Source organism: Pogoniulus pusillus, chromosome 14 (assembly GCF_015220805.1).
Source record: "Pogoniulus pusillus isolate bPogPus1 chromosome 14, bPogPus1.pri, whole genome shotgun sequence".
NCBI lineage: Eukaryota > Metazoa > Chordata > Aves > Piciformes > Lybiidae > Pogoniulus > Pogoniulus pusillus.
This window is the reverse complement of record NC_087277.1, coordinates 6,499,989-6,523,187: the sequence shown is the minus strand read 5'-3', so window position 1 is coordinate 6,523,187 and position 23,199 is coordinate 6,499,989. Positions and strand designations below refer to the sequence as shown.

The window sequence follows — 23,199 nt, the reverse complement described above, 5'->3', positions numbered from 1 at the left end:
TCTGATATATGAGCTGAGATTATGGATATTGTAATGTAGGATACTACAGAAAAATCACGTTGGGACCAAAGTTCCCATGGATTACCATGCGATATTTATTACCATTTTCCTGTGTTTTCCCTGGTTAGGATCTAATCCTTCAGTGTCTGAAGCCGCATGGACTTAAGAATTTGTCCATTCAGAGAGGAAATCCTTGCCAGCTATGGGATTTTGCTATTTCAGTACCCATATTTATTTTTTCCCCTCTCTGAAATTTCCAAGAGCGAGGGGATTGAAAGGGGAAGTCAGAGATGGGGGATAGGTAAACTGAGGGAATAGCAAGGGCACGTATCTGCTTAGTAAATAGTATTTACTGATTACTGTTTACTGTCAAGCAGATTACTGCAGTTGTATTTCTGTGAAGCAACCCACAATGCAGCCAGTGCAAAGGAATGAAGTGAAGTCCTGTGCAATTCTGAGGTGACTAAAAGATGTGCTTGTGACATACTTCTAGCAAAAGCCATTTTTGGTTGCCTGGTGTCCTCCCCAAACACTATAATTTTGCGGGTGACACATGCTTTTATGAGCAGTCATCAAAACGCTCATAGGCATCTTGTTTGAGAGAAGAATGTGCTTGAATTAAATATTTGCAGCCAGAAAAAGACGTCGCTTTCTTCTTTCAATTAGTTCTTCAGCTTCTTAGCCTTTCCCACTTTGCCCAATAGTTACTCACTTTTGGAGTTTATGTAGCAGAGAAGATAATGTATATGCTTTTGCATTCCTTACTGGGCACAGATTCCATTTGCATCCTTGGGAGAGGTGGTCTGAGCAAGAGCTGCTGCCTGCTTTTCCCTTCATATGGAGAGGATGTGGTTAGTATAGAGGTCCCCTCATCCTCAAAACTCTTACTGTGACGAGAGCTCAGCTTCTTGGGGAAGAGATTTTGAATCTGATTTTCATTCAGATTTTGGTGAACAGTATAACCTATTTTAGAGGTGGCAGAAAGGAAATGGAATGGAATCTGGGCACATCTCAGCTCTGCTTTAGAGGGAATAAAGTATAAAAAGCCTCTGCTGATCTTGCCTGGTAATTCTTTGGTTATCATCTTCTCATGACAGCATACACACGTAGAAAAAACACAGAAGTTAATGTTTACTTTTTGGATACTTTATCGTCAAGCAAAGAGAACTGACAGTTTCATGGTTAAGTGCCTAAAGTTGTTTTTGGCTTTGCAATTGTTGAATTAATCACTGCAAAGCTAACTAATTGTGTACTTTTTAAAGCTTCCCCTACCTTTTAATGAAAGAAAGATAGTTTGTTCCTTCTGACTTTGGAGCCGAGTTATCCCATTAACTACTAGAAGCAAGCTCTTCAGCATTTACTTTCTTCAGTTATCTCAGGAATCATTCTTTTGTTAGATGGTGAATTTACTTACTGATCCAGTTATTTATAGCTTCTAGTGCTCATGCTGTAAAACGGGCAAAAGCACTTTTAAAACTTGTATAGAAAACTCTGGCTCCTTAATTCTGAGTTTATAGAATGTTGCTACTGCTGCTGTTCGATTTGTGAGATACTGTCTTGGTGTCTTGCTATTTCTTAGCCAGAATTTAGAGATTCAAGGGATTTTTTTTTCCTTGTACATTTTGTTTTTCCTCCTTAAACGTTAGACATGGACAAAAAAATGACAAGAATCTCATCTTTATAGCGCTGTGCATCAGGGTTGATAAACTGCAGGGTAGTTGCTCCTTGGTTTAAAGAAAGATGAGAAGGTCCTTGCAAAGATTAACTTTATTTCTGGCAACATTTTCATAGAATTTTATTATGGCAAAGACAGAATCAAAGGATGAATGGACAAAGTTGGGATTTTTGGCACTACTTTTTTTTTTTTTCTCTTCTGAGGCTGTGTAAGCTTTTTTTTTTCCCCAATAAAAAATTAATGTAGAATGCAGTGTTTCCCACAAGAGCACCTTCACAGGTTTAGCATAAAGAAATTGCATTTTAATTTGGAGACACTAGTACATTTCTTAAGGCTTTGAAGGCAGTAATTCAACAGGTATGTAAAGCTGTAATGATAAATATGATGATTTTTTTTATATTTACTGTTGTTAAAATACTTAATTTATTTCAGTGTGTGTTCACAATAATGTTATTTAAGATACTCAGCTTATTCTACATTTTAAATACAAGTCTCTTGGCTTCCTGGTTTGCTTTTCTTTTAAAGTCAGCCATCACACTTCAACTCATAAACAAAGGCTCACTTGAAGAACTTTCTACAATTTAAAAAAAAAATCTCTAATTGCAGTTGGAAATTTTGTGTATATATAACTAAAAGAACAAGTCTGTGTATTGTATGGGAGAGGCTCTAGTGATACTATTTATCTTAAGATCCACATTATTGGAAGGCAGGACTAATGACAGTGAGTCATACACACTGTATATTAATGTAGCCCACTTTCAGCACTATATAAATAGTATTGTAAATACACACCTGCAAAGTGTCTGCAGTTACATGGTCATTGCACAGAGTCCCTCTGTGCTCCCCTAAGTATATATCTCTGCGCGTATCGCATCTTACTGACCAAGGGAGCATACTGCAGCTGCTGTTCCTCTTGAGGAGGTGTCTATAAAATGAACACTGCAAAACCAAAATTTTGGGATGACTTTATGCAGAACACATGGTTCTACTGTTACTCAGTCTTTTAATATCCACCTGGTCCTTTTCCCTGTGTGGGGTCAGCGGCACAAGATGAGCTGGGTGTTGATCTGAAACGTAGGCAGGCCCTCTGAGGAGGGCAGAAGACAAGGTGTGATTTAAATCAGCAGGAGTTTTCTTAGTGGTCCCAAAAGAGGAGGTAGTGAAGGATAGTCAGAAAAAGAAACCAAAATGCTTTTTCCTCTCAAAACTCTAAAACCATCGGAACTACACGAGCAGCAGGTTCTTTAATTCTCATCCACTGCAGTAAATGACCTAAGTGTACTTCCTAAACTTTTCCCTTTATTTCAGCCATGCCAGCATTGTCTGTTCCCCTGTTGTGTTTGCATACACACATTCAGGGTAGCCCAAAATCTAAATACATGCTGCTGGGTGCCTGCGGTAGCTGAGGCTCTTTCCCTGTGCAGCTTGGAGCCTGTTCAAGCCCGTGGTAGAAATCCTGGGCTGCTTGTGGGGCCTGATTCTTCTAAAGGGCTACAGAGGTGTTGGCTCAGACAAGACCAACAGATCTCAAGGCAAGCTTTGCAGAGGTGTCTCTTTGCCCTAAGCAGTGCCTGCCCCTCTCCGGTGACTCTGCAGTGTCCTTTGGACAACTCAGGCTGGCTCACATCCCAGAGATGCTCCACTGGGTTTGCCAAGAGTGTGGCTGGGAGCTGGATGCTCAGGTGCCCACTGGATCTGAAATGAGGGGGCACATGCTAGATTTGGTGCCCATTATTTCCTCTGCAGCCAGGGGTGCAGGTGGAGCCTGCTTTTGGGCCGCTGCTGCTGGCTCTCTGGTGTCCCTGGGGAGTGAAGGGAGCCCCTGTCTAGCTCCTAGAACAGTGGAAAACAGGAGAGACAGATCTCCTTTTTAAAAGCAGTTGTTCTTTTTTTTTTCTCACCCCTATTCTTTATTCATAAACTTTAATGCAGTTCCACAATTCCCAGACATGTAAAGCTGCAGGGCTTTTTTCGTTTTGTTTAAATCTTTCTGAACCAGCCAAATTTTTGGAGTTGGCACGAGGTGCAGCCAGTACCCATGGCCTTCCAGGGCTTGCTTGGTCTAGAAGTCTGCAGATGTTTTGTGCTGTATCTGGCTCTTAATGAACAACAACAACAAAAAGATTTTAGCCTGCTTATTTATTTATTTACTTTCAAGGGGAAAATGTGGTTTAAAACACTAATAATTACGTTTCATGTTAACTACTTAAAATTGATGTGACTATATGAGAAAATGGATGCTCATCAATCTGTATTTGTAAAGCGTTGATATTTGAAGTGATCTTTTTTCCCCTCTCTTGTCCTTAATAAAAAGAGAGTTTGAAGAGCATTCTCTATTTTATTTATTGACTGATTTTTAAATTCATTTTAAAATTACATCGAATTCTGCATCAGTTCTTAAAGATGGCCCACTGTGATCTCCTGGTGAAAATGCAAGGGCTTTTCAAAAGCTTTTAAATGATCTCTTCTCACTGCTCCTCTCTTTGCAACATACACATAGTAACTGAAGAAAACAAAAAAGAAAATATCTCAGGAGGGATCCACCCACAGGTATGCACAGGTCAAGCACGTCCTTCTCATTCAGAATGATTAGTTTTCTTTTTCCAGCCGTCAGGTAGTACTTGTCACCATCAAAACCTAGCTCTCTCTTTCAGAGGGAATACTTATCACAAAGCTGCAGTGCATTTTAATCAAGGTTCCCAGAGTATTTTACAAGGAGTAATTGCCTCTTAAGGACAGGATGAAGTATTATACCCATTGTACTCGCTGGTGAGCCAAGGCAAAGGGAATCTAAATAGCTGGGGTGTTGAAGCGAGCCAGTGGCAAAACTGTGAACACAGCTTTGGTGCCTTTACTCCTGGGTGCCGTCAGGATGCCTCCTCCACTCGTCAGCTTTCCTCTCTTTTTCTTGAATCAAAATTTCTCCAGACATCGACTTTTTTTTTTCTGACATGCTATATATGGCAAATGCTGTACTGCTCTGGAGCTGAGGTGAATTTGTGCGCAAATGTGCTCTTGATTTACATGTTTGTGAAGTGTGGAGGCCTGTGTGGTGGGACTTGCATTTAATTCTGGACCTTCTGTTTTGCTGCTGCCCTCTGTGGCTCCAGCAGGCCATTGGATCATCCTCAGAACAGCTCCTGTTGGGTTTGTTACTGTTGTGTCGCCGCACCGTAAGTGACAAAGAATTCCTTTTTCAGCACTTTGCTCACTAAATGATTCTTCAGCATGATACATGCTCTATCTTGTATTTAATTATCTTGTAATTATCAAAGCGGCAGTGAAGTTGTGTATAAGACGTGTATCGATCAATAAAAAGAACTCAAAATTATGAAGGAGCTCTGACAGGCTATGAGCCCAGCTCTTCTTTGCATGTCCAGTTTTCAGAAGCTTTTGACTTCTTTTTCTAAAAAGGATTTAAAGTTCTTACTGCTTACTCCTAAGTGATGATGATCAGGCATGCATTCTCAGTACTCTGTGAGAGGCAGTGTAAGCGCTAGTGAAAGTTTGTATTGGAGTGGCCCCTAAGAATATGATCATTGTTAGAAATTTATTAACACCATGAAAGATTTCCTGTCCTGAAAAGTCTGCCAGCAAACGTCATAATCCTGAGTGGGCAGACCCATGTAGTAGGTCTGACTGAGCCCCTTGGACAATTATAGCATTTATTTAACTGTCTTATCTTTAGAAGCTGGGAGGCTAAACTTTGGTTTCAAAGGCATGGTGAAACTCTTGCACTGCATACACAGCAAGGACAGTGGAATACCAGAGTGCTCGCTTGGGCTTTAACTACTAAATAATGTGGTTGCACATGACACAACAAGAACAGAGGTATAATCCTGCCCTGTGAAGCAGGTCACATGCTTCGGGTTCTCTCTGTAATGCATGCAAAGTAGCTGCTTAAATCATTATGAGTTTGTAAATCATCTTCTTCATAAACAATACCATCAAGGTACAGTCAGGCAACATGTCTCTTGTGGGTTGACGGGAACTGGAATTTCTTTCAGACACTGAGGAGGTACGTCAATGCATGTGAAGCAGATTCATCTGTTGCTGCAATGTTTTGGATTTCTACCATGATTATTGCTAAGGCCATCTTCTTCATGCTGAAGTGCAGTGAAAGGAGGAGGCTGTGAATGAGGCAAATGCAGGCTTCCAAGAAAAAAAAATTGCTTCTGTTTTGTCTCTGGCTTTATAAATCACGCAACAGATACCTATTTATTCCTCTGCAGAAGTTTAGTAAGTATTCAGAGCTTCTGTTACTATATGTTGTGCATTTGGGGAGGAAAAGATTTGTTGATCAGTGTTAGACTCCTATCTTCCAGTTTAGCCGCCACCGTTTCATGATCCTTGCTTTTTTTCCATCTTTAACATGCTCATGCACTTTCTGTACCTCCTAAGTAACACTCCACACCTCTTTAATACAGCCCTGAAAGCTGACTAGTTCAGTGGTGAGTGAAACTGAAAGCAACACCTAATCCTGTGAAGAACCTTGCTGTACTTCTGGATAGTATATAAATATCTGCCATTACAATTATTATTTATTTATTATTGTTGGAGTTTGTGCCTTTTTGGGGGGATGGGGAAGGGTAGGTGCACCTTCCCACCAACAAATGTTGTATTTTGAATAATTTTAAATAGTAGTTTGGGATGTCTTCATTACAGTGAATCATCTGTTCAAAGCAGATATTAAAAACATGTGATTTCATACTAAGGCAGTGCAAGGAAGAAGCCCTCTCTCATTTACTGTCACGTAATGCCTCTGCAGTGTGTAAAATGCCCCTGGTTTATAAATACAGATCTCTGCAAAAAAAGTCTTTCCTTCAAACATCAGATAATTTTGCTTAAAAAGTGAAAGCAGAGATGGTCACTCCACAAATCCAGTATAGTCTCCTTTCGCTCCATGATGTTTGCTCCGAGTTAAAATTATTCAGCAACAGTTTCAGAAGAAATACCGGTGAAATGGCAATGATAGATGTATGGGCTAGAAGGAAAGATGCTGGCAGCAGCTACCTGGTGTCTAAGTGCTACTGAAATAATCAGCTTTCCTACTTCCTAGAGCTGTGCTCGCGTCGTTGTAGTGGTGGGAAGAAAAACACAACCAGCACTCATCAGCGTTCAGCACATGTGGAAACAAAGCTAAAAGAGCAGGGGCATCCCCAATGCATTGGCAATTTGCTAAGCGCCTCAGGGCTTTATGTCGTTTGTATTAAAAATGCATAGATTGCTCCTGTCTTTATCTTGGTTACGGAGTGGAGGCAAGAGGGCCCAATATGGCTTGTTTTACCTGGATCCCAGTGGCTCGGGGCTGGCTGGAGCGCCTCCTGACTGGAGACGCGGTTGCCCCGGGGGCTGTGCGCTGCCCGGGCGCAGCTGCCTGGCTGCTCGCCGCAGTTCTCGCCGCCGGCCCAGCAGCAGCGGTGGGCCAGGGTGCCCGGCTACCGGCCTCGTCCTGCCCAGCCTCGGCACCTCCTGACCTCCCGACTGTGGCAGGGTTAGGGTACCGAGCTCTGATAGTTAGGGCTCTTTTTAGAAACTAGGTGGGCCTGGATGAAACGCTTCTAGGCGGTGCGAGGATGCCCGCACCCCTCCCTTTGGGCTCAGCAGAGAGTTGGGTGAATCAGGCCCTGCACAGAAACCTCTTTGTTTTTTTCTTTAAGCAGTTTAGTAATGCAAGTCAAATGAAGGAGAAAAAAAAATCCCAACAAACCCCCAAAACAAACCACCTCCTCCCAGCTTGTGCCTTTTCAATAGAGATAACTGTTATCTCTTATAAAAGTCTACATAAGTGTAAGTAATTGCCTGCACTTGGCTCTGGTACAGTGGAAAAGCTGTGATCAGCAAACTCGTGTTGTACTGTGCATGTAAAGGGAAGTTATCGGATGATATGGGGACGTGTCGGCGTCAATGGCTGTACTTCTGTCTCTGCCTCATTGAAACTTCTTTCTAAGACTTTGAAGACTTAACAGTACCTTGGGAAGGGGCGGGGGGATACTTCGTTGACTTTGAGTGAAAAAAGTTTTGCTGGGATCGTCTTTAAGAAAGGGAAAAGGAGAAAAAAAAAAAAAAAAAAAAAAGCCAGCCCCGCTGTACGGCTCTATCAGTTCGGCTTCCTTTGTTCAGCGTTTACGTTCTGGGTCTGTGTCGTGCATGAGCATCACCGATAAGCGCCGGCTGCGGGGCTGGCGGGGGCTCTGCTCGTCGCTGAGACAGCGAACCGAGGGGGGTGTTGGGACTGGTGTGTGTGTTCCCTTGCCTGCCCGCGCCTCCGCACCCCTCCGCGGCGTATTTGGCGAGAGCTAAAAGAAGACTCTATGTGTGTGGCTGTGTGTCTGTCTGCCTGTCTGTCCGCGCAGGGGGCGCAGGGCTGCGGGTCACGTTCGCAGTCGCATGAGGCTTTACGCCGCGTCGCTGCCGCTGTCGCGTGTGTCCGGGTGCCAGCGCTGGCTGCCTTATCGCAGGAAGTGTTGCGGAAAGCAGTTGCTCCCGCTCGCTGCCCGCTTCCCAGAGAGCGGTGATTAACGGCTCTTCCCCCCGCTCTGTCACTCAAGTGCTGGGCAGAAAACAGCAGTCGCGGCTGTCCCACTCCGCTTTTAGGACGAGCCTCTCTCTCCCTCTCTCTTCTCTCTTTTTTTTTTTTTCCTAATTAAACTTAGATGAAGCCGTAAGTCTGACCGCAGGCTTTTATTTAACTTTTTTCCCCCTTTCTCTTAGACTTTGCTTCTGAACGCCTTCATAGATATATGCACATAAATATAAAACATAATTTTGTTATGTTGCAAATGTATTTGTGTGTATATATATAAACCGGCAGAACTCTGTTCCACATTCTGCAGTGACCTGAAGAAATTAGAGCTTTTCTTGTTCATAGGCTGGTCCTTTTTAGGATGCCTCTGAAAGGCACTTTGTTGGCCTTGCCTTATGGGTACTTCATTATAAAGAGGGTGTAAATCTGGTCAGTTTGTGAAAAAAAACATCCCAAGAACCTAGACTGAGAGGGAGATACTAGGGTAAAGAAGTATTTTCTTCATGCAATAATCTTGGAGTTGTCTCATGAATTTAATGAAAAAATCTTGTGTCAGATTGGTATTTTTCACTTACACAAATACTCAGAATGGAGATCTTAAAATAGTTGAAGGCTGTGGTACTGTGTACTGTGTCAGTATATAGAATGAGTGTTCCAAGAAGCCCAGAGACTCGCATTCCCTTTGGAAACCTTTTAATATATTTGTTTCCAAATTGTGGTCTGCAGACACATATAATCATGGCGTGATACTGATCTGCAAGATCATATCATCTATTTAAGGGTTTTAATTAAAAGTTTGATGTGAAGGCTGCATAGTGGTTCTCTGTTATGTTTGAAGTTTGACAGTGGTCCATATTCCAAAAATTTAGGAATGTTTTTTCAGGAGAATTATGGTCCTGGATCATTACATTTTGCTTTCATTTTATCCTGTGATTTTTTCCCCCTCCTCTCCTTTCAAACATGATTAAAACCAATGAAAAAGGAAATATTGGAGGTGATTTGCAAAGTTATTTGATTTTTATAAATTCACATGGTGGGATATGCTGTATGTGCCAAACTGCAGACAGACTTTCAGCTCGTAAATTGACTACACTTTTTTGTTCTGGTTTAAGCCCATTGAGACTTCTTGCCAATTAGGTTTTTTCTCTTCTGTGATCATCATGCATAATAGTCTGATGTTGCAGATACTTGCAGGAGCAAAGCAAAACTGGTAGCATCATGTATGTGGTTTGATTTTTAATGTATGGCATATTAAAGCATACTTTCTATCCTGAAAGATATATGAAACTACTGCAGTCTATATTAAAAGAGTCGCGGGACTCCTAATGTAATATGAATAACAAAGGTACATAATAACTAATGCTTAAGAAAAAAATTCTTTGTAAAAATAGAAAAAAATACCCTGTATTTAAAAAAAAAAAATCGAAATATCTACCTTTTAAAAATAAGACCTTCAAATTTTGATCTGCATTTAGGTCTAAGTCTACAGAGCTTGATGGATGGCTTAATTGTGTTTATTTACCTATTTGCTGCCAAGGTTTTAAGTAAAGTCACACCACAGTCCTAGTAGAAATGGCTAGCTAAACAACTGGAACCAGTTTGTGGAAGTGATTAAACTGGCTTTTGCCAGAAGCTTCCTCTGTTGGTGCAGTGACACTATGTTCTCCATTTTACATTCTGCTCCATAACTCTAGTTTTCAAGGCTAAGAATACCAGAAACTGGACAAAGGAAAAGCAACAGAAAGCTTAGTTACCTTTTCTGTGGATGAAAGTAGGGTGCGCGATGATGAAATTTGTTACTTGTAGAACGTGATAAACCAAAGCAATTGGATGAGCAGTTGTAGAGTGAATGTGTCATTCTTTGTTTAGATTAGTTTTAAATGCAAACTAGGTTTTATATCTTCTTTTTCTCCCCCCCCCCCCTTCCTTGCATACCTCAGGTGTCGCTGGACTGACGAGTAATACTTTAAAGAGGTTTAATGATTTTTAGTTGAATTTGAGCTTTCATAAACCATAAGAAAATCTACTGCCTACTAAATAGAAAGCATGGCATGAAATCTGTAACACGTATCAACATAATGTGTAAACACAGAAGATGATGTTGAGCTGTGTAACTGCGTAATTAAGTGCACATAGATATGATGTATACAAGTCACTATCCAAAGGAAGATTCCTTCCTTTGATAAAACAACAACATTTAGTTATGGCTGACATCTTATAATAATTATTTCCGGAGTTGTCACTTTTCAGAAATAAAGGGAAAACATAAATAATTTATTTTAACCTCAGTGTATGTGTATGTTGACATTTTTGGCCTGTCAAGTAATGATTAAAACTGGTGATGCATAAATTGCTGTGATTAAAGTCTATATTCTTGTAAAAAAAAATCAGTGCAGACAGTGGAATGAATTTGAAATATGCCATATACCTGTTCCTCTTTATTTTTAGAGGGATTTGGCACAAAATCATACTATTTCATGCTGCATATATGAAATGGCACTGCAGAAATACTAAGTGTTATTTTCAGATTAGCTAAATGTTTCTATATTCTTCTAAATATTCCCTGTTGGGTACTGAATTAAGACAAGTTGTTAGTGCATAGCTGTTGTATATTCTTCCTTTCTCATTCTGAAATCCTGAGCAGATTTTTGATCCTGAGCTTCAAATTCTAGGACCTAGGGAAAGTCAAACACAATTATTTATGTAACACAAGTGAAAATGCTGGGAGGGATTGAGTCCAGGGATTGGAGCACTTAGTATCTTTAGCAAAGGCTGTGGAAATAAATATGTGTGTTCATATTCATTAATTACACAACATTAAGAAAATAAGGCCAAATCTAGAAGGCCTCTTTTAATTAATCACGGCTTTGCCAGAACAAAATCCATCTCTGAGTTCTCCAGTGCCCCTTGTGATAAAGGCTGGAGGATGCTATCAGACTGAATGACCAAGGCTTTGTTGTTCAGTCTATCCACAGGGTAAAATAGTGCCAGATGAGGACCCTGGACTACCAAGGACAAGTATTCAGCTGAGAACTATTAAAAGAAAACAAAAAATAAGTTGTCACAGCTCTGTCCTTTTAAGGTCAACACCAGAAAGACTCCTGTCAAGTTGATGGAGGAAGATGACTTACTGATGTAACTCAGGGTAAGAGAGATAAGCAATTAGAATAGTCTTAACATTTCTGTTTGATAGACTGACTTCTCCTGACAACTTACAGAGAGAACCAAGAAAAAAAACTGCACTGAGTTAGTTACTGTGACAGTGAAGCTGATAAATCACATGGAAATTTGATTGTGCCAATTCCACTGGGTTTTGAAGCGTGGTTTTTGTTATTTTTAATATGGACTTATGTACCTTGGTCAAAATACATCAGAACTTAATGTCACTGAAACAAAACTCTTTAAACTACTGAGTAGAGGTACACGTAAACTGATAAGTTTATTTCTGTTAGTGGTGTTCATTTTTAGTAGAGTTGAGATGTGAATATTGGGAAAAAAGAAGAAATTGATTAGACATTCAGCAAGCAAGCAGGCTTTTAATTTTAGAGGAAAAATATGTCAAAGGTAGGAGTCTTGCTCATAGACAGGAGTTCCTGGGTGGAAAGGGAATCTGTTGCTTGGTGTGCATCAGTTACCTTTACATCTGGTTTCTCTATGGTATGGCTGTTTCTCGTGTGCATTTTAAACATGTTCACAGTCAATCTGAACTAATAACTGCTTTTCTAGCCTGAACTCCCATGTAACACAGTGCACAAAATTCCACTCAGAGCACATAGCTTCTGCTGTGCAATACAGAAGCTGAATGTCATTAGCATATCTTACAGAAGTATAGTTTTAAAGCATTTTAATGACAAGAAGGGCATTATAATCCTCCTTTATGTGTTATTTAATGAATCAGTTTGCTTGCTATAACGATTTTACTCTTCTGAAGTTTCCTGGCAAATTTTCACCCCAATTTTCCTTTTTTATCTCTCTCTCCCTTTAAAAAAAAAAGTAAAAAAAAAAATTCACCACTCCCTCCTTTATGGCATGGCTTATTTTCATTCACCCACACCATTTCTGATGATTTTGCTTCCCCTATATGCTGACAAGGAGGACTGCAGATATGCAGGAGCCTGATCGTATGGGTGGGCGGCAGCGCTTGGACCGCACGCAGCCTCCTCACTGTCAGGCACTTGAGACTTATGGCCTCTGGCTGAGGACTTCCAGCATGGTGAACTGCCTAGTAGTGCTTCTAGGGCGAGGAGCACTAGGGTAATGGTTTGAGTTGGGCTGTGATGGAGCTTTTTCAGGTGTGTGACCTTTGTTCGTGTGGGATGAGCACTAGTATGGTTCTAGTGTAGTGATGAGGCGATGAGAGGTGGACTGGAAATATGTTGGGGGTTTGTTCTGTAGAAGAGAAATAAACTTTTTCAATCCAAGTCTGAAAGGAACAATCTGACTGACTTCCTGCTAGCCCTGGGATGTGAGCACAGTGGTTTTGACCAGAAAGAGGTGCAAGTGCAGGGCAGGGCTGGGACAGGCAGGTGATGGGTGATGGGAAGGGCAGGGCTTCTTCAGGACTAATGTAGCTTAAACCTATTATGAAATTGTACCCTCTGATCCTGGCTCTTGGATCTACCTGTGGCACCCACTGCTTCACTTGGTGACAACTCTGCTCTCACTGACAAATGTCACCAAGCTTTACTTTGAACTCCATCAAGGTTAGCCTTTCCTCCGTGCTTTACCTGCTTAGTGAGGGAAAATCTTGAATCTCTCAATTTTTCACAAGCAGAAGGAGAAGCTCCAATATATTGCCAGGGAAAAAAACACCAACCCTTCATGCGATGTGTCAGGCAGAAATGAGATGTTGGAAAGAATTGCCAAGTCATGGATTATTGAAGAGCTCTGATTTTAGCAAAGAGTAGTTTCATAAATAAATACATATTTAAATTCATTTTAGTATAGTGGAAAGAAAAAAAAAACCCAGAAACTAATAGTGGTATATCATGCAATGGTGCAAAAACAAAAGAAACAGAACAATTGGCCTGGTGTTCACACAGCTGAACCAAAATAATGTCTGAAGGTTGGTCAGGCTCAAATGAACCTCATGAAAAGGATTTTAGGAATTACAGGGTTTGCGTCGGGCTGTTTCACCACATAAGGTTTCTCTTCTGAGCTCTTTGTTGCCATCTTTGTTTTTGCATTGTGAATTATGTGGAAACAGAGACATTGCAGCAAGTTAGAGATGGAGTGCTCCAAGAATAAAGAGGAAGAAGGGTAGCATTCTGTCCCTGTTGAATTGGAGCTAGTTTCTGGTTTTTTTTAAGTAGAGCAACAGGCATCACCTGTCACCTGTTTGATTTTCATCCATATAGATGGAGTTCAGTTGAAAACCGAAGAAATTTCTGAAAGTGTTTTGGTTTATTAAAAAAAAAATCGCCCAAACAATCTTTTAGTCCTGCTGTGATGGTCAGCAAGGTGTAGCCTCAAACTGCCTGAACCTGCTCTAGGTGCATCCTATCTTTTGACCTCTGTCCCACTCAGGCTCTCTGTACAGTTTCCTGACAATAACTTTGTGTTTGGTTTTTCTGGTGTTAGCACTGTTAAGTGTACCTCTTGCAAAGCAACGTGGACAACCTGTCCTTTTGTGAACCTATGCAGAAAGCTCAGGAGCTGCCTTTTGATTGCCTTTCTAATAAATGAAGTGTCTGTAAAATACAGAAAGAGCTCTACAGCGTCTCTTTGGAGTATGGCAGTCACACGTGTGTGTGACTAATAGAAAGTCTGGAAGTGACTTTCTGACAAAAGCTTCGATACTGGCAATGTTGCAGTTGGTTCCTTCTGCCCAAGTGAGAAACATTACATACCTTGTGTATTCTATGGAGGTGGAAGGCATTGTCTTTCTAAGACTATTCGCTTTATGGGTTGCAAAAAGTCACTCTGAAAATCATTTATTTTTGATGGGGTTAAAGATAAAGAAGAGCCTTTCCTCCATCCGCTTTTGAGGACAGAGTGCCTTTGGCACATAAAGTTTTAAGGAATAGTGGTAAGACTGAATATGTCCTGAAAAAGTGGGTTTGTGTACGTTGTCCTGAGTTTCTGTGGAAACTGTGAGCAGTGGGTAACTCTTTGAACATCAACCACCATATGTAATCCCTTTTGTAAAGTGACCCACCTTGATCCTAAAATTATGCAGGGTTTTTTTTTTTCTTGCCTTGACTGCGTCTGATGGAAGGATGTTTCATAGCCTCACTGCTTTGTCAGTTAAAACCCTTCCTTCTCATTTTCAGCCCAGAGTTAATCATGGCTAGTCTATTTGTTCTTACGCCAACATGATCCTAAGCTTTTCCCTCCCTAATGTTTACCTGCTGCTAGCAATTGTGTATGTTGCTAGTGTAAATGAGCTGCACTTCCCATGTTCATATAGAGCAGAGTCCCAGATTCCAGGTCTTTCTTTTAGATAAAATTCATCTTTCTTGCACTTCTGAAATGTTTTGTAAGTTCAGTGTCATTTGTGACATTACCTCTTTCTGCTAAAATGCTTTTTGAAGTGTGATTTAGATTGAATTATAATTGTGGTCAACTACTATGTTTTGGGATTTTTTTTCTCCTTCCCCCCCTTTCTTATATCATTTACAGTTAATAAGCTGCCAGGGATTGTTATTTCGCAAAACACTCTTCCTTACTAAATTTCATTTCAGCTTGTAATACAACTTTTCAGTAGTTTTCTGTAGGATATCTCAGTACATCTCTAGATTGAAGATACCACAAAACTGTGTCATCATCCAGTTTCCTTAGTACTTTTTGTATAAACTCACTTGAGTGTTTGTCTTGGTAGATCATCTGTGATGCAGCTGTTTGAATTGAGATTTAAGACTTTGAATGACTAGTTCAAATGAAAAGAAGTGACTTGAGAATAAAGTAAGAGTTTCAGTCTCTGCCTGGACATTTGACCTTAAGACCAGATCAGTTTTTACTAAGCATTACAGAACCAGGGTAAACATAGTCATGGTGTGGCTGTTCTGGAGTGGGAGCAGTTAGCATATGATGCTGCTTTCCTGAGGACGCAAAGGGAGTTAGGAAACATTTCCCAGTCCTGGGCTACTGGTCTAACCATAGTACTGTCACTCCTCTCTTTCAGTGATCCTACTGTTTCATTAAAAAAAGAAATAGTAATGAAAAAGTGGCTTTATAAACCAGAGCAGAAAGCAGAGTGCTTAAATGTAGAGTGCTTATAAGAAGCACAAGCCCACAACAAGCAGCTGCTCTGTCTCTTTGCAGGCCAGGTGCTGCAGTCCTCATCTGCTGGATGGTGCATGTTGCACTTTGTCTGTTCGCTTGGGTTTCTACTGATGGAGTCCAAAGTGTGTAGGAGAATGGTGCCAAACCAGATTTTCTGACGTGTAGTCAGGATGTTGCCAGAGTGTGCATTTAGAGCTGGGAGCTGAAGAAGTGTATCCTACAGTTTAGATGTACCCACGATTTGATGTTGGATTTTTCTCACGTAGCAAAAAAAGTAAATGCCAGGCTGTCTGCTTCAGAAATGCTGTATTCCCACAAAATCTTAGGATGATAGGCTGTTGTTGATTAATCTTTTGACCATTCTTTGGGAATTCATTTTCTAGCAGTGCATTTTAATAATATTCTCACTTTAACCTTTGTATATTTTTAATTACAGGAAGCAGTTCAGCTGACAGTAAAAAGAAATCCCTGCTTTGTGCTTTCTTGTGGGTTCACGGTTTCCAGCTTGCACAGCATCGCTGTGGTGGTGTGAGCTTGCACAATGGTCTTCCTCTTGCTCATCTTGATGTCTAAACTGTTGACATTTCCTCACTTCATGAATCTCTTACAGTATTGACATGCCAGCTCCAGCACAGGCTAAGACGTATTTCATTTTTGTCCTGTTCATGTACCAGATTGACTTGTGATGCTGTGGATTCAGGGCAAAACATAGGAAACTGCAGAAACTGGTATTGGCAGGTTGCTGACATAAAGAACGCAGGTTAACTTGAGGGTCTGTGTATACAATTAAGTGTGTGCACTTGCCACATGAGGTCCTAGACTTCAAGTACTCTAAAAAAAGAATTGATACATTTCCTGATTTCTCAGAGCTTTGGAAGTGAATGTCAGAGAAATCAACAGGTAGATCGGTGTTCTTACTGTTTCTATTCCCCGTATTTATATTCAAAGAAAAAGGAAAAAAAAGAAGAAAGTAAGTTTCTTTAAATCCAGTCAAGTCTTAACTCTGTGTGTGAAGAGTGAACCACTGAGTCTGCTGCATGTCATCTTTATTCTGCTACTTCCTGCAGATTTGCTGTTTCTTGGAGTTATGGAAGATGTTTTTCTTGGTGATTGTAGTATTTTCAGGATGTTTCTGGAATCCAGCCACTGTAATGCAGCCTCTTCTGCCATATTTCTCATTCTTCTGTATTTTCAGTGATTTGCAGTCACGATTCAAATTGAAACATAATGAGACATAAGGTATCTGTATGTCAAGCTCTTAGAAAGAAGTAAGGGAGATGGTAATTTTCAATAGTTTTAGCTTCTAATCAAGTGTGAGTATATTGCCTGGATTACAGCATGCTGTTGAATTACACAACTACCCTTAGCTTACATGCCAGTAGTGTTATAGGTAGACAAAGTAGTGTTATAGGTAGACAAAGTTTGGTTTGGGTAAAGAAACCACATTTTCTTCTTCTGAGTTTTTCAGTTTCCAAGCTCACACTGCTTCCTGCATTTGGGCTTGGGAAGTGAGAACCAGTAGGTCTGTGTGTATGTGGCGTCAGAGGCGCCAGGGCACAGACGTACTCACAGCGCTGCTGGTGCCATTGGTGCTGTGGGAGCGCGTTACTCTACTCACTACAGCGCTACCACCTCCGTGCCCAACCTTTAATTATCCCTGATGCTGTGTGTGTAATACAGACTTATTTGTAGAGTTGAAGTGAGACAAGCATGCCATCTTGTGAGCAGGCAAAATGGGAACAATGTGCAGGTTCTGCTGTGTGCGGATGAGGAGTGTTATGAGAGTAGGTGTTGGGTGGTTTTGTTTTAGACTCAAAGGAGATTGAGAGCTGAAGCAACTTGGTGTGTAATAGGATGGGAAATCAAATCAGTGCTTTAGATTTGAGAGTCATAAAGAGTAATTGTTTTTCTATTAGTGGGCCAAGGCCTATCAAGATGACATGGGATTCAGTCATACAAAGTTTATTTCTTTAAAAAAAGAAGACTTTATGTTTGAACAGTAGATTCTCATGCTGGAGAAGACCTAAGTACCAGCTGCTTAAATGCATGACTTCTGTTTATTGCAGCTGTTCTTTATGTCATGTGTGCGTATATATGCTCTTGTTGTCTTCATACAAACACTTGAAGAAATGTCTTCTGACATGAGACTTTTTATCTGTTCTCATTACAAGAAGAGAAACCATGTACAAGTTATAATTTCTAACTCCTTTTATGCATTATTACTCTTTCAGTACCTACTGCTTAGCAAATTAATTGTTTAAGAAATGCTTGAATTTAATTTACTCTCATTTCTTTCCCATCTCCATGTAAAAGAAGACATCTTTGTAGCATAAATCCACTTGTACCATGTTTCAGGGGAGAGAAATGTGTACTTCATACTTATCCCTAAAAAAAATGGCTATATCTACTGAAAAACATTCTCTGCAGAATTACCAGAGCTTTTGGACCCTGTATCAGTTAATCAAGTAATTTTAGAAGCTGCATTCTCTCCTGACTGCTAATGGTACCAAGATCGCTTTTGCAGCCTTATGTCTTGCGCCTTATCAGATCAAACTGTTACAGGAGTAATTATTTACTCTTGACTAGTCCCATTTTGGGAAGAATGTGCATGCTGATGTGTGGATAAACATTTATCTCTTGAGTTGTATGAAATAACAATTGTGGATATTCTGAAGCTATTCCTAGATTGGAAAATTAGAAGCAGCCCTAGCTTGGATTGATTGGTATGGGGAGAACAGACAGCAACAGATTATTGATTGGGCAGCTGCTAGCTGAGCAGGATGACATGATCTGTACTCAACCAACTGGCTTATATTTGGCAGTCCTTTTATTCAGTTGTGGTTATCTTGCTCCATCTCTGTTGGACTCTCAGCTTCTCCACCTAATTGGCTGTGTTAATTTGTAGCCCGCACCTTCAGATCTCAGGTACATCCCAAATTCCTTTGCACAAGTTGCAACACTACTTCAAAGAAGGTGCTGTTGTAGCCTCTGCAAATAATTTTGGGACTTTTTTTAGACTCCAAGATGCCAGTGAACCCAGAAGTTGCTTTAATAAGTTGCTTTCTTTATAAGTGAAAACACAGCAAAAGCTTTCCATTTTTGTGGGATATATCCCAGAGCAGCAAATCGGCCCTGCATCACCGCTGGATAGTTCTCAGAACTGGTGAGGGATTGGATTGGGAATTGAGGTGGCAAGAAGGCAGCTCCGAGGAGGAAGACAGGAGCAATGCGGTAAGGCTCGCTTGTTTATAGGGGATTTTTGAGAACAGAAGTATTAGTGTAACCTGTGCTTGTACCTCTGTGTGACTCTCTCTTTTAGAGAGTTTCTTCTAGTTTGTGTTTTTTTTTAAGAGAACATTTAGGTGTATTATTGATGGAAAGGAGATACAGTTAAGTGATCAACTCATTTCATAATGTATCTTCAGTGCTAAAAACAATTGTCCACTCGTGTTTGTTGTCTGCAGACTGCAGATTTCTATTTAACTCCTATCGGTAGTTTTATATAGGTAGTTCTGGTTCCTTTTGTACATTGTAGCATGCTTATTCTGCAACCTGTGTTGCCCTTGTGTTTGTGGAAATTACATATTTAGCTCTCAGAATGAAAATGTATTGATTTTATTATTTTTTTAATTTGTTTGTTTGTTTTATGATGCTGGCAGATTACCAAGGTTTAAATTAAATTTCCGATGTCAGTATGGCCAAAACTAATCTGAAGGCTTTTGGCACTATACCTCCACGCAATAAAGAATCAAAGCCAGTAGCATGAGAAATCTGCTATCAAAAGCTGAAAGCTAGATTCGTAAAATCACTTAGGCAGGCATTATGAGGTTTTTCCCATGGAAAGTTTATGTGGGAGTTGGGCAAAAACTGATTCAAGAACAGCATTATTTGCACTATATATATTCATCCAACAGTCAACAGGCTGACGCTGGCACTCCTTGACAGTTTTAAAGGAATGCCAGTTGTCGCTACATGAAGCTGCTGCAAAGCCACATCAGCAGAGTCTTCAAGTCTCCTTCCCCATTTCCAACCAGAATTAAAATTGGTAAAACAGAAATCATATTCCTCAGTGAATATGTACATTTGATTCTTAAGACTTTCTGGAAAATGCTTCTCTGTTTTAAAGCAGTTTCATAACAAATCATCAAGGGGGAGGCATTATAAGAGAAGCTTTCTCGTTAGCGTTTCACTTCATTTCTCAGCTTAAAAAGAAACTTTAGAGATAAAAGGGGAAATAATAGAAAAAAAAACACTCAAGTGGTATCTGTTTGTATTCACACTTTTTTCCACCTTTTTTTTCATTTTCCTTTGTTTCATTTTAAGAAAGTGCCTTAGTGTGTTCCTGAGCACCATATGATATGTGTTGCAATGGAGTCTTTCTTTCCTGTTTCATAGGGATGATTCCAAAAGCAAGGTAATTCACCACTACTTTGGCTGGAGCTAATATTGGTCTCCAACATCAGTTCTCTGATTTCTGACAAATGGCCAAGTTTTCTTGAATAGTCACAGCTTTCTGTTTTGTGTGGGGAACACATAATCCACTCTTTTGTTGTGGTTGCCACTGCTGTTGTTTCTCCCTCCTTCACAATGGAGAGTGGGGTTATTTGTGCTGAGTGGGAAATTAGAGCCAAAATTCTGACTTGCTGATATTTAACGTGATGTTAATTTTTGTGATAGCCTTAAAGAGTATACAGAATGTTTGTAATACAGATCCTCTTGCATTCTGACCTCCGAGTCAAGAGGGTATATTGGTGATGAAAGTTTCACCTGTTGCAGGCATATCAAGATGATTCAACCCAAATGTATAGAAATTGTTTATGTAGAGGTTGCCAAACATTTTCCATTGCTTTTCATCTAAATTCTTGAATATATTACTGAATAAAATAGTCTGTGTTTGGAATGTATGGCTGTGGGATATATGGAAGCTCAGAACATGTTGGGGGAAGAGTTAGAATAAGGAAATGTGATAGTTTTGTAAACTTTACGTGAATATAGGTACATCGTATTTAGACTCAAGATTCAATTTACTGATCAAAGCATCCAAATAACTTTGGATTTAATAATGTCAGCAATGAATGCTAATATATGGAAATTGACTGGAGCACGGAGCAACAATAGCTAGCCACGCTTACCAGTATTAGCCTGCAGCATGTAGATTTACATTTTTTGGTTTTGTTTTGAAATCACAGTTTGGAAAATATGTCTTCTTTTTCCCTTCTCCCATGCTTCTGAATGTGGGTTCTTCTAAGCAAGCTTAGACAAGATTCAAGCTAAACAATAGGGCAACATAAGAACCTTTGAAGACTCAATTTGGATAGGTACCCAAAGCCAAAGTCTGCTTTGATGTACATGGGCTCAACTCCTGTTGCCCTTGGTTGCCCTCTCTTACCTGTGTAACTTGTGTCTGGAAACCCTTGTCAATTTGTTTCTTTAAAACAAAACAACAAAAAAACCCAACACAGACCTCATTTTGCAAACTCATGTTCATCCTGGTTCTAGTCTGTCTGGAAAAGTACTACAATAATGCCCTCTCCAGAGTCTTTTTGCCTGTACTTGGAAACAGAATTATTTGAGATTTTCTGGAATGCTAACCAAAAACATTCTCCTTCATCCTCCCATCTTCTCCTCTTCTCAAATAATTTTTGGTTCCCTTTGAGGTTTTGTGCAAGGGAACTTTGAAAGCTGTTGATCGTATCATGGGCCTCACGTGATGGAAAGGAACAGCACATCTCAGCCTTGCTTCTCTCAGTCAGTAAGGCTTTTGCCATTAACTTCAAGGATGAGGAGATCAGTCCATTGTATTCTTAATGCAAAAGAACAAATGAGTCACTTGTATCCATACCTGATTGCTCTTGCCTAGGAGCCAGAAGGTCAGCTTCATTCCTCACTCTTCATCTCAGGGTAGCACTGTGCTTGCCTCTGCTGGTCTACTCAACTTAGATTCAGCTCTGAGTCATTTGCCAACCCTGAACTCCCATTGCCTTCAAAGGACATTGGGATTACAAAGAACATTTACTCAGGCTGAAATGAAATTGAAACATACGAAATTGACACACCTACTAGAAGAGTCTGGAAAGACAATGGTTATTTACTCTTAAAGACAAGGTGAATAAAGGGAATGGGATAGATGTACCCACAGACTAGGGGATCTTCAGTTCTCACTGGTATAAGATTGAGGGGAAACACTACTCATTTGGCAAGAAGCAAATTCACAGCACATGGAAGGGAAACACTACTCCATTGACAAGAAGCAGATTCAGAGCGCTTCAGATAGTTACTCTTTTTCACATTGTAATTAGATTGTAATGGGAGAATTACAAGATAACACTGATACCAGGATTAACGTAATGTTCCGAAAGATATTGGACACTTCTGTTGGAAGTGGGGATAGGCAGACTTACTTAACAACAAATTCTAGAGTGTGAGAGATAATTAAGGGGTATAAACTCTACTGAAAGCAATCCACTGTCTAAGTGTTGAGGATTAGGAGTGATTTATTTCTGAGACAGGTAGGTGATTCTGTATTTGTGCAAAGGCAGATCCTTTGAAGGATCTGGTATTGGCTGGTCTCCAAGGCAGAACTCCAGACAAAATGGACCTCTGCTTTCATCTAACAGGGAATGTTCTGTAGCCCTACAATGTGTAGCAAAAGCGAATTAATAGAAGAACCAGAAGTTTCAGTGAGGATGACAAGGGTCTCATAGAAGGTGTCAGCCCTGGCAGAAGTCAGTTGTTTTATTGCAGTGAGCAAATCAGGCTGAATTCTCTCTGTGGTGCAGTAACAACAGATTGGGGAGCATGCAAAGCAGCATCAATACATATAAATTAAACTACTTTTAATACACAAAATGAGTGTAGAGATAAATGCTGAACATTGAGGTAAATGCTGAAGCAAAGGCACAATATTCTCTGAAAGTGTGGCCTTCTAATGCTGTTTTGGAGACTAATTTACATACAAATAAAATGTCAGCTTGTCCCATGACTGTCATGATAAATTGGAGCATTTAGATTTTTGTACGAGGTGCTCATTCTGTACCTTATAAAATTACAGGATCTTGGCCTTTTGCCAAGTGTGAGGGTGACACTCTCTACCGAAATACATACAGGAGAGGTGTACAGGTTGGGACATCAAGAGAAACCAGATTTAGTAACTAGCCCTGCTTGCATGTCACCTTGAACACTTAGGGTTTTGCATCTCTCCGTACACAATTTTATTTAGCTTTGAAATGGCAGCGATATTGATTTTCCTGTGTCACACTCTTCATTGAGGTTTAACAGGTTGTCATGCTTACCAAGTATTTTTAGATGCTTGATTGGAAGCCAGGGCAAAGTGAATTTTTGCCTTCTTGGGTTCCCACATGTGGACAGATGGCAGTGAAGGTCTGGTGGGAGCAAGCTCTCTGCAGTAGGCTGGTAAAAAATGCAGAGCAGCAAACTGTGGTGCTCAGGCACCCTTAAGTAAAAACAGTTGTTCATTTTGGTTGTAAGATGCCAAGATATTCCACTCCATGTTGCCTCTTTAGACAAATCACCGTTTGACTTCAGTTTCACCTGATACTGTCTGCATGATTACCCCAGTAGTGAGCTTGAAATGAAACAAGTGCCTGGAAGTAGGCTCAGACAGTCTGTTTTGAAATGCCTCTTTTAAACTCTCTGAAATGACCAAGTGTCTGTTTTATACCCAAAAAACAGGTTAAATTTATTCCACTGACTCGATGACTACTAATATGTGCTGTGCTCTGAAGCATATGGTAATAGAAAAGATCATTTTGTA

The 23,199-nt window shown here is 40.3% G+C and overlaps 1 protein-coding gene across 4 annotated transcripts in view; it reads left to right on the top strand.

The window, feature by feature from the left end:
• Positions 1 to 23,199, top strand: part of TRPS1 (transcriptional repressor GATA binding 1) — a 224,904-nt gene that overhangs the window by 12,385 nt on the left and 189,320 nt on the right. The gene's annotated exons all lie outside the window — the stretch shown is intronic.